A 7,161-nucleotide genomic window follows, 5' to 3' on the forward strand; every position below is an offset into this window, starting at 1 on the left:
GTCAATGAATATGCGAGCAGGCAATGAAGATATTGTTGGCTATCAAAGAGGCTGGACGCCTTAGACTTGCTCGGGTAGTAAGGTTGTCCCCCTCTGAGATGGTTTCACAGGCCTTATCAAAAAGAACTCCCGGGTTGTATAATGAACCTCTGAAATCATCTAACTCTATGGTCGCCTGGTCATAGAGGCCAAGTGCAACACCAAACTGGAGAATACTCGTCATGCAAATCTGCCCCCTAACGAAACGAAATGGCCTCTGGCTGAGACTAGTCCTTGATCTACGTCTGAAGAAAGAAAATGGAGGCGAACTCAAGTGTGAGCTCCCTATAAGTGGGCTCCACAATGCCGAAGAAAGCCTCAAAAGGTGGATTCTAAAGTAAATCTTGAACCTCGGTAGCTAGGCCAACTGTCTCCAATGCTTGCCAGTCGATGCATCTCCCACAAGGTAACTGCCTGTAGTGCAGCTGCTGTTAACGAGCCTCGTGAGTGGGGCTCTGAAACTATAAAAGTCTATGTCGTGTCGGAGCTGGAGGTGGAGCTAGAGCTCTAGGGCCCGGTGGTCGAGGTGCAGGTGCAGGATGGTCAATCGGGTCTGAACGCCTTCTCTTAGAGACACCAACCTTCCGGGGTCTCTCACGCTGCTCAGCCATAGTACCTGCATGGAAATTGATCAAAACTCTTGCCAAAGCAGTAAATTTTTGCACCAAAAAGACAATCATTAGAATAATAGCAGCAGTTTAATAGCAATATAATAACAATTTAACATATTCTAAGCATACTTGCATTAGTCAATTTCCAATTAAACAACATAATAACTAATTCACCAAACCAGCTCACAATCCAGCAAGTTTAATGATATTCTTGATATTACACATGTTTGCATGATTGATTTTGAGTTATTTTTAGAGCAAATTATGTGTTTTTATATTAGAATCACCCGGTTTTAGTCTTTTTATGTCTTAGATGTTTCTCTAGGTACATTATCAAAGTTAGAGAGAAATTGGACCAAAATCGAGAGGAAACGGTCAAATTGGGCGCGTTAGACTATTCAATACGCCCTGCCAACACACCCATGGTGAGGAGCACGGTCAGGGTCAGAAGGCGTCCTGAAATACCTCACCTATGGCGAGAAGAAGCGATTTGCAACATGGTTTCTGAGAGTGACACGTCCTAAGAGCATGCATGTGCTGAGCAGCACGGCCGAAATTGAAGACGTGCATGGATCCAGGTCGTGTTGGTCAGCACAGCCTAAATTCAGGCCGTGTTGGATCCCAAAACCTAAGTTAACAGAAAAGAAAAAGAAAGAGAGTGGGAGACAGAAAAAAAAAGGATGAAAAGAGAACTTTAGGGTATTCAAGACGGACCTTGAGAGCTACCTTCCAGAAGATCAATAAGAGAAAAACAGAGACGAATTCCACTTCAAAATCATCCAGATAGTTGTTCTTGAGGATTGTATCCAAGACTCAAAGGAAAGAAGAAGGAGATCTTGAGCTGTAGAGATTAGATCTACAGTTATTCAAAAGGGGATAACATCTCACCATTTGATAAAAGGGTGTTCATGTTCTTTTTGATTATTGTCTACTTTGTATTCCATTTTTGTATTAGTTTAATCATGAACATGTGTAACTAATTCTATTAAAACCATTTGGGGGTGATCTTTAGCCATGCTAAGCTTGTTTTATGCTTAATTGATTGGATTGGTTATTTAAGATTGTAGTTTTCATTCAAGTATAATAAAATCTATTGTTTCTGCTTCGTTGTTGAATCAATTTGAGAACTCCTTTATAATTAAGAAATTCAATTGAGTTTGAACAATTGCTTGTGTGATTAAGTGATTTGTATCTTAGAGATAAGTGTAATAACTTACTAGAATAAGAACTAGACATTCTTATTAGTGGTAATTTAGAGATTAATGCTATTCTAAAATCAATTGCTAGGAAGAGATTCCAACTTTAGATCTTTAGGATTAGGAATTGGTTAACTCGAGAGAGAGGCCAATTCATTTAAGAAATTATCTACAGATCACAATTCTTAATCAATCAATTCATAATTTATTGTTTTTAAGCCAACTAGCTAAAAGGATCTCCAATTTGGTTAACTTATCTCATTGTCTTTTCCAAACTTTCATTCTCTTTGTTAAAATCTAGTTTTCATTTGCATTCTCATTCATTTTTAGTTAATGATCTTCACCACCCTTTAATCGGTTAGATAATAGGAATAGCATAGTAGCAATAGCTTCTCAGTTCCTATGGGATACGACATTAATACTTGTTGTAGCTAGATTACATTCGACAGGTGTACTTGCCCATAGATTGCTAACCGTGTTAGCGAGCTATCATTCAAATATACTGAACAACAGCAATAGGGCAATTCAAATGCAGAATAGAAGAAATCAAAAATATAAATAATACTAACAAATAAAGAAAAATAAACAATAATAGCAAATTAAAATTAAAATATAAGCAAGAAATTCAACAAAACAACGAATAAAATGCAACAAAAGTGACGAATTTAATGAAATAAAAAGAAAATTAACAAGGAGATTGATAAAAATAAGAAACAATACCAAAAATTACAGAAATAATTAAAGGAATTAGAGAAAAGAGTAAAATCACATACTAAAATGAAGTATCGAACAAAGTTAAGGGAAGAAACTTACTTGATTTTGCGGAAAAAACACTTGAAAATTGAAGAAAAAGAGGGAGAGGATATCGGCCTATACACGCAAAGAGAGAGGAGAGAGAAAAAATCTTACTACCTGCCATATGGTGCTGCTTATATAGATGCTGAGGCAACACAGCCATGTTCCAGGCCGTACTGACCAGCACGCTCAGTCCCAAAGCATGTGTTAGTCATGGAAAACATGTTAAAGTCCATTTTTTCTATCAACATGGTTTGGGTGCCTAGAACACGGCTGTGTTACTTGACACGGATGTGTTCACAGCACCTGTTACTCTCAAAAGACATGCTGAATTCCAATTTCAGCTCAACACGGTTTGGTTGAATGCTCGTTTGGGGCATCTCATCACGAGCAGAGATGTTACCTGGTCTTTGGCATGCATCATAAACCTAAACAAATGCTCTAGCATCCCTAAAGATCCTCGGCCAGTAGAATCCATAGTCTAACACCTTCCTAGCTGTGTGATTGGTAGCTTGATGACCTCCCGTTGGTCCTTCATAGCAATGCCTCAAAATTTGGAGGATCTCCTTCCCATGTATACACGTCGAATAACCTTATATGCACAAACTTTGAACAAGAAAGGGTCTTCCTAAATGTAGTATTTTAATTTAGAAAATAATTTCTTCTTTTGTTGAAATGTCATACCCTTTAGAAGGACTACAACAACCAGATAGTTTGCAAAATCAGAAAACCAATGGATTCAGAATTAACCTGAACTGAGCATAAGAACTCATCCGGAAAATTATCATCGATCGCCCTCTCATCAAGTGCCTCCAAAGTCAGATTTTCTAGCCCAGAAAGGTGGTCTGCTGCCAAGTTCTCAACACCTTTCTTATCCTTGATCTCAATATCGAACTCTTGTAATAACATAATCCAAATAATAAGTCTATACTTTGCATCATTCTTACTGAACAAGTACCTGAGTGCAGAATGGTCCGTGTAGACCATTGTCTTTGATAGCACCAAATAAGATCTGAACTTGTCAAATGCAAAAATAACAACTATAAACTCCTTTTCAGTGGTGGTGTAGTGCTCATGGGCATCAGTCAATGTCTTGCTAGCATAGCAGATTGGTTGAAATTTCTTATCTTTCCTCTGTCCTAAAACAGCTCCAACTGCAAAATCACTAGCATCGCACATAAGCTCAAATAGTAGCTCCTAATTAGGTGAAACCATAATCGGGACTGTGGTTAGTTTCTCTTTAAATAACTCAGAAGGCTGCAAACAATCATCAAAAGATATACAAGGTACATCCTTTACAAGCAATTGAGTTAAAGGTCTAGCAAGCTTAGAAGTTCTTCATGAACCTCCTATAGAAACCTGCATGACCTGAGAAGCACCTAACAGCCTTAACTGAACTAAGTGGGGGTAATTTAGCAATAGTATCCACCTTGGCCCTATCGACCTCCATTCCCTAACCATAAAATGACACTTTTTTTTCCAATTAAGGACTAGGTTAGCATCCACACAACGCTCAAGCATGCATTCTAGATTATACAAACGATGAGTGAATGAGTTACCAAATATAGAAAAATCATCCATAAAGACCTCCATGGACTCCTCAACCATGTCGTGGAAGATCACCATTATACACCTTTGAAAAGTTGCAAGTGCATTGCACAATTCGAATGGCATCCTCATATAAGCAAACATACCATACGGGCAAGTAAAGGTTGTCTTCTCTTGGTCCTCGGGTGCAATGGGAATCTAGAAGTAACCTGAAAAACCATCTAGAAAATAGTAAAATATATGTCCAGACTTCCAACATTTGGTCAATAAAAGGAAAGGGAAAATGGTCCTTTCGAGTGGCATCATTTAACCTCTTGTAATCTATGCACACTCGAAAACCCATTATCGTTCTAGTCGGTATAAGCTCGTCTTTCTCATTTTTAACCACAGTCATACCTCCCTTCTTGGAACCACGTGCATACTACTAACCCAGCAACTATTAGAGATAGGTTAAATCAAACATGTATTAAGAAGTTTAATTACCTCCTTTTTAACCACTTCCTTCATATTCGGGTTCAATCTGAGCTATGGTTGCACTATTGGCTTGTAACTATCCTCCATAAGGATCTTGTGTGAGTAGTAGCTAGGACTAATCCTAGGAATGTCAGTAATTTTTCAAGCAAACACCTTTTAATACTTCCTAAGAGAGGCCAAAGTCATCTCCCTCTCCTCGAGTGTCAAGTCCGCTGCTAGAATGACAGGCAACCTATTGTCGTCATCCAGATATGCATAGTTGAGATGCTTTGGGAGCTCTTTCAACTCAAAGACTGGTGGTCCTCAAGTGATGGTCTCAATTTCTGCACACCTACCCTGTCAATCTCAACAAACTTATCAGTATTCTTGCTTATTTCATTAGATAGAAAAAATGCAAGTTGCTCCAACACACTCTCATTGGATAGCTCATTCTCATCCTTTACCTACAAGGCAATTTGTAAAGGATCATCAAGCAATATCTCCAACAACTGTGTATTAATACATCATCAAGTAAATCAACAGAAAACACAGTATCATCATGTTCTAAGGACTATCTTATAGAACTATTCAAATCAAAAGTGACAGTTTCATCCCCTACCCTAAGTTCAAGCTGTCCATTACAAACATCTATAATAGCCCTAGATGTTGCAAGGAAAGGTTGACCTAGAATTAAAGGTACATTACTCTCACCATCCATGTCCATAATCACAAAGTCAACAGAAAATATAAATTTGTCAACCTTAACAAGTACATACTCTACAATACCCCTAGGATACTTAACAATCCAATCAACTAATTGTATGCTCATCCTAGTGGGTTTAGTCTCATCCAGCCTTAACTTAGTAAACAAACTATACGGTATTAAATTAATGCTAGCTCCTAAGTTAGCTAAAGCATTGCCAATTGTCAAATCACTAATCACACAAGGGATAGTAAAACTCCTTGGATCACGCTTCTTCTCTGGCAATTTGTTATGAAGTATAGCCGAACATTCCTTATTTAGGACCACGATCGCTAAGTCCTTTAACTTCCTCTTGTTGCTAAGGATCTTCTTTAAGAACTTCGCATACCTAGGCATCTGCGAAATAGCTTCAATAAAAGGTAAGTTAATTCCCAATTGTTTAAATAAGTCAAGAAACTATTGATCGACTTTCTTATGCTTCAACTTGGCAGGATATGGGATCGGGGGCTGGTATTCCCTCAAAGGACTCTTCTTCTTGCCCTCTACCTTCTCTAGCTCCATCATCTTGCTATCTCTATCTTTCCTATCTGAATCTACCTGCACAACATCATCATCATTAGGAATAGGAATAGAACTAAATAGTTGCTTACCTGATCGCAAAATGATAGCCTTCACGTGCTCTCTCGGATTGGACTCCGTATTACTGGGCAAAGTCCTTGGCTGCCTTTCAACCATCATCTTAGAAATCTGACCTATTTGATTCTCCAAGTTCTGAATGGAGGCCTGTTGATTTCTAAGAGCTGCGTTCATTTGTTGGAATCTGGTCTTTGAAGTGGGCATAAAATTCATCATCAGCTCCTCTAAGTTAGGCTTTTTCTCTTTAGTCTGAGAAGACTGATGTGGGAGAACAGATTATTGCGACTGCTGATGTAGTCACTGAAACCCTAGAGGCCCCTGGTTGTTGTTGTTCCTCTATCCGAAGTTCGAATGATTTCTCCATCCTAGATTATAAGTGTTACTATACGAGTTGTTTTGCTGCCTAGGCTGATTCCCCATATAGTCCACATGTTCATGATTAGATAAAGAAGAAGCAAACATACCTCCTAACATAGAGTTACTACTGAAATGCAGGCCACCACAAAACTCATAACTTGCTTGAGCTGCTTGGATAGGCATCTGGAGTTAGTCAATTTTCTTGAATAATAAGTATATTTGAGTCACAAAAGTTGCAGTGGCATCCAATTGGTGTCAACTCCCTTGACGTCCCATCCTGCTCCTAGTAGTGTGCTACTGCTAATTGTTTGTGGCTATCTCCTCTATCAAGCTTTGGGCTTGCTCTGGTGTCTTGCTGCTCAAAGAACCACCTGCAGCTGCATCTACCATCTGCTTAGTAGCCAAATTCAAACCAGTATAAAAGTTTTGTACCTGTAACTAGATTGGTAATCCATGGTGTGGGCATTATCACAATAGGTTCTTGTACCTCTCCCAGGTATCGTACATCGACTCATCGTCAAATTACACAAAAGAAGATATGTCATTTCTAAGTTTAGCAATTTTAAAGGGAAGAAAGTACTTAAACAGAAATTTCTCCGCTAAAGAATCCCAAGTAGTGATAGTGTTTGGAGGTAGCGACTGTAGCCACTGCTTTGCTCTATCCCTTAAAGAAAATAAAAACAAGCGGAGACAAATTGCATCATCTATTGTCCCATTAATCTTGAAGTTATCACAAATCTCCAAGAAACTTGCTATATGTGAGTTAGGATCCTCATTTGTTAAGCCTCTGAACTGAACCATTTGTTGCACCATCTGAATCACA

General features: G+C 38.6%; 1 non-coding gene across 1 annotated transcript; it reads left to right on the top strand.

Annotated features, from left to right (window-relative positions):
• Positions 1-6,786: 6,786 nt before the first annotated feature.
• On the top strand, positions 6,787-6,893 carry LOC112536184. Its single transcript, XR_003080235.2, has one exon. It is a non-coding gene; the product is annotated as a small nucleolar RNA R71 (small nucleolar RNA).
• The last annotated feature ends 268 nt before the right edge of the window (positions 6,894-7,161 follow it).

The sequence above is a fragment of the Ricinus communis genome, chromosome 4, assembly GCF_019578655.1.
Source record: "Ricinus communis isolate WT05 ecotype wild-type chromosome 4, ASM1957865v1, whole genome shotgun sequence".
Lineage (NCBI taxonomy): Eukaryota > Viridiplantae > Streptophyta > Magnoliopsida > Malpighiales > Euphorbiaceae > Ricinus > Ricinus communis.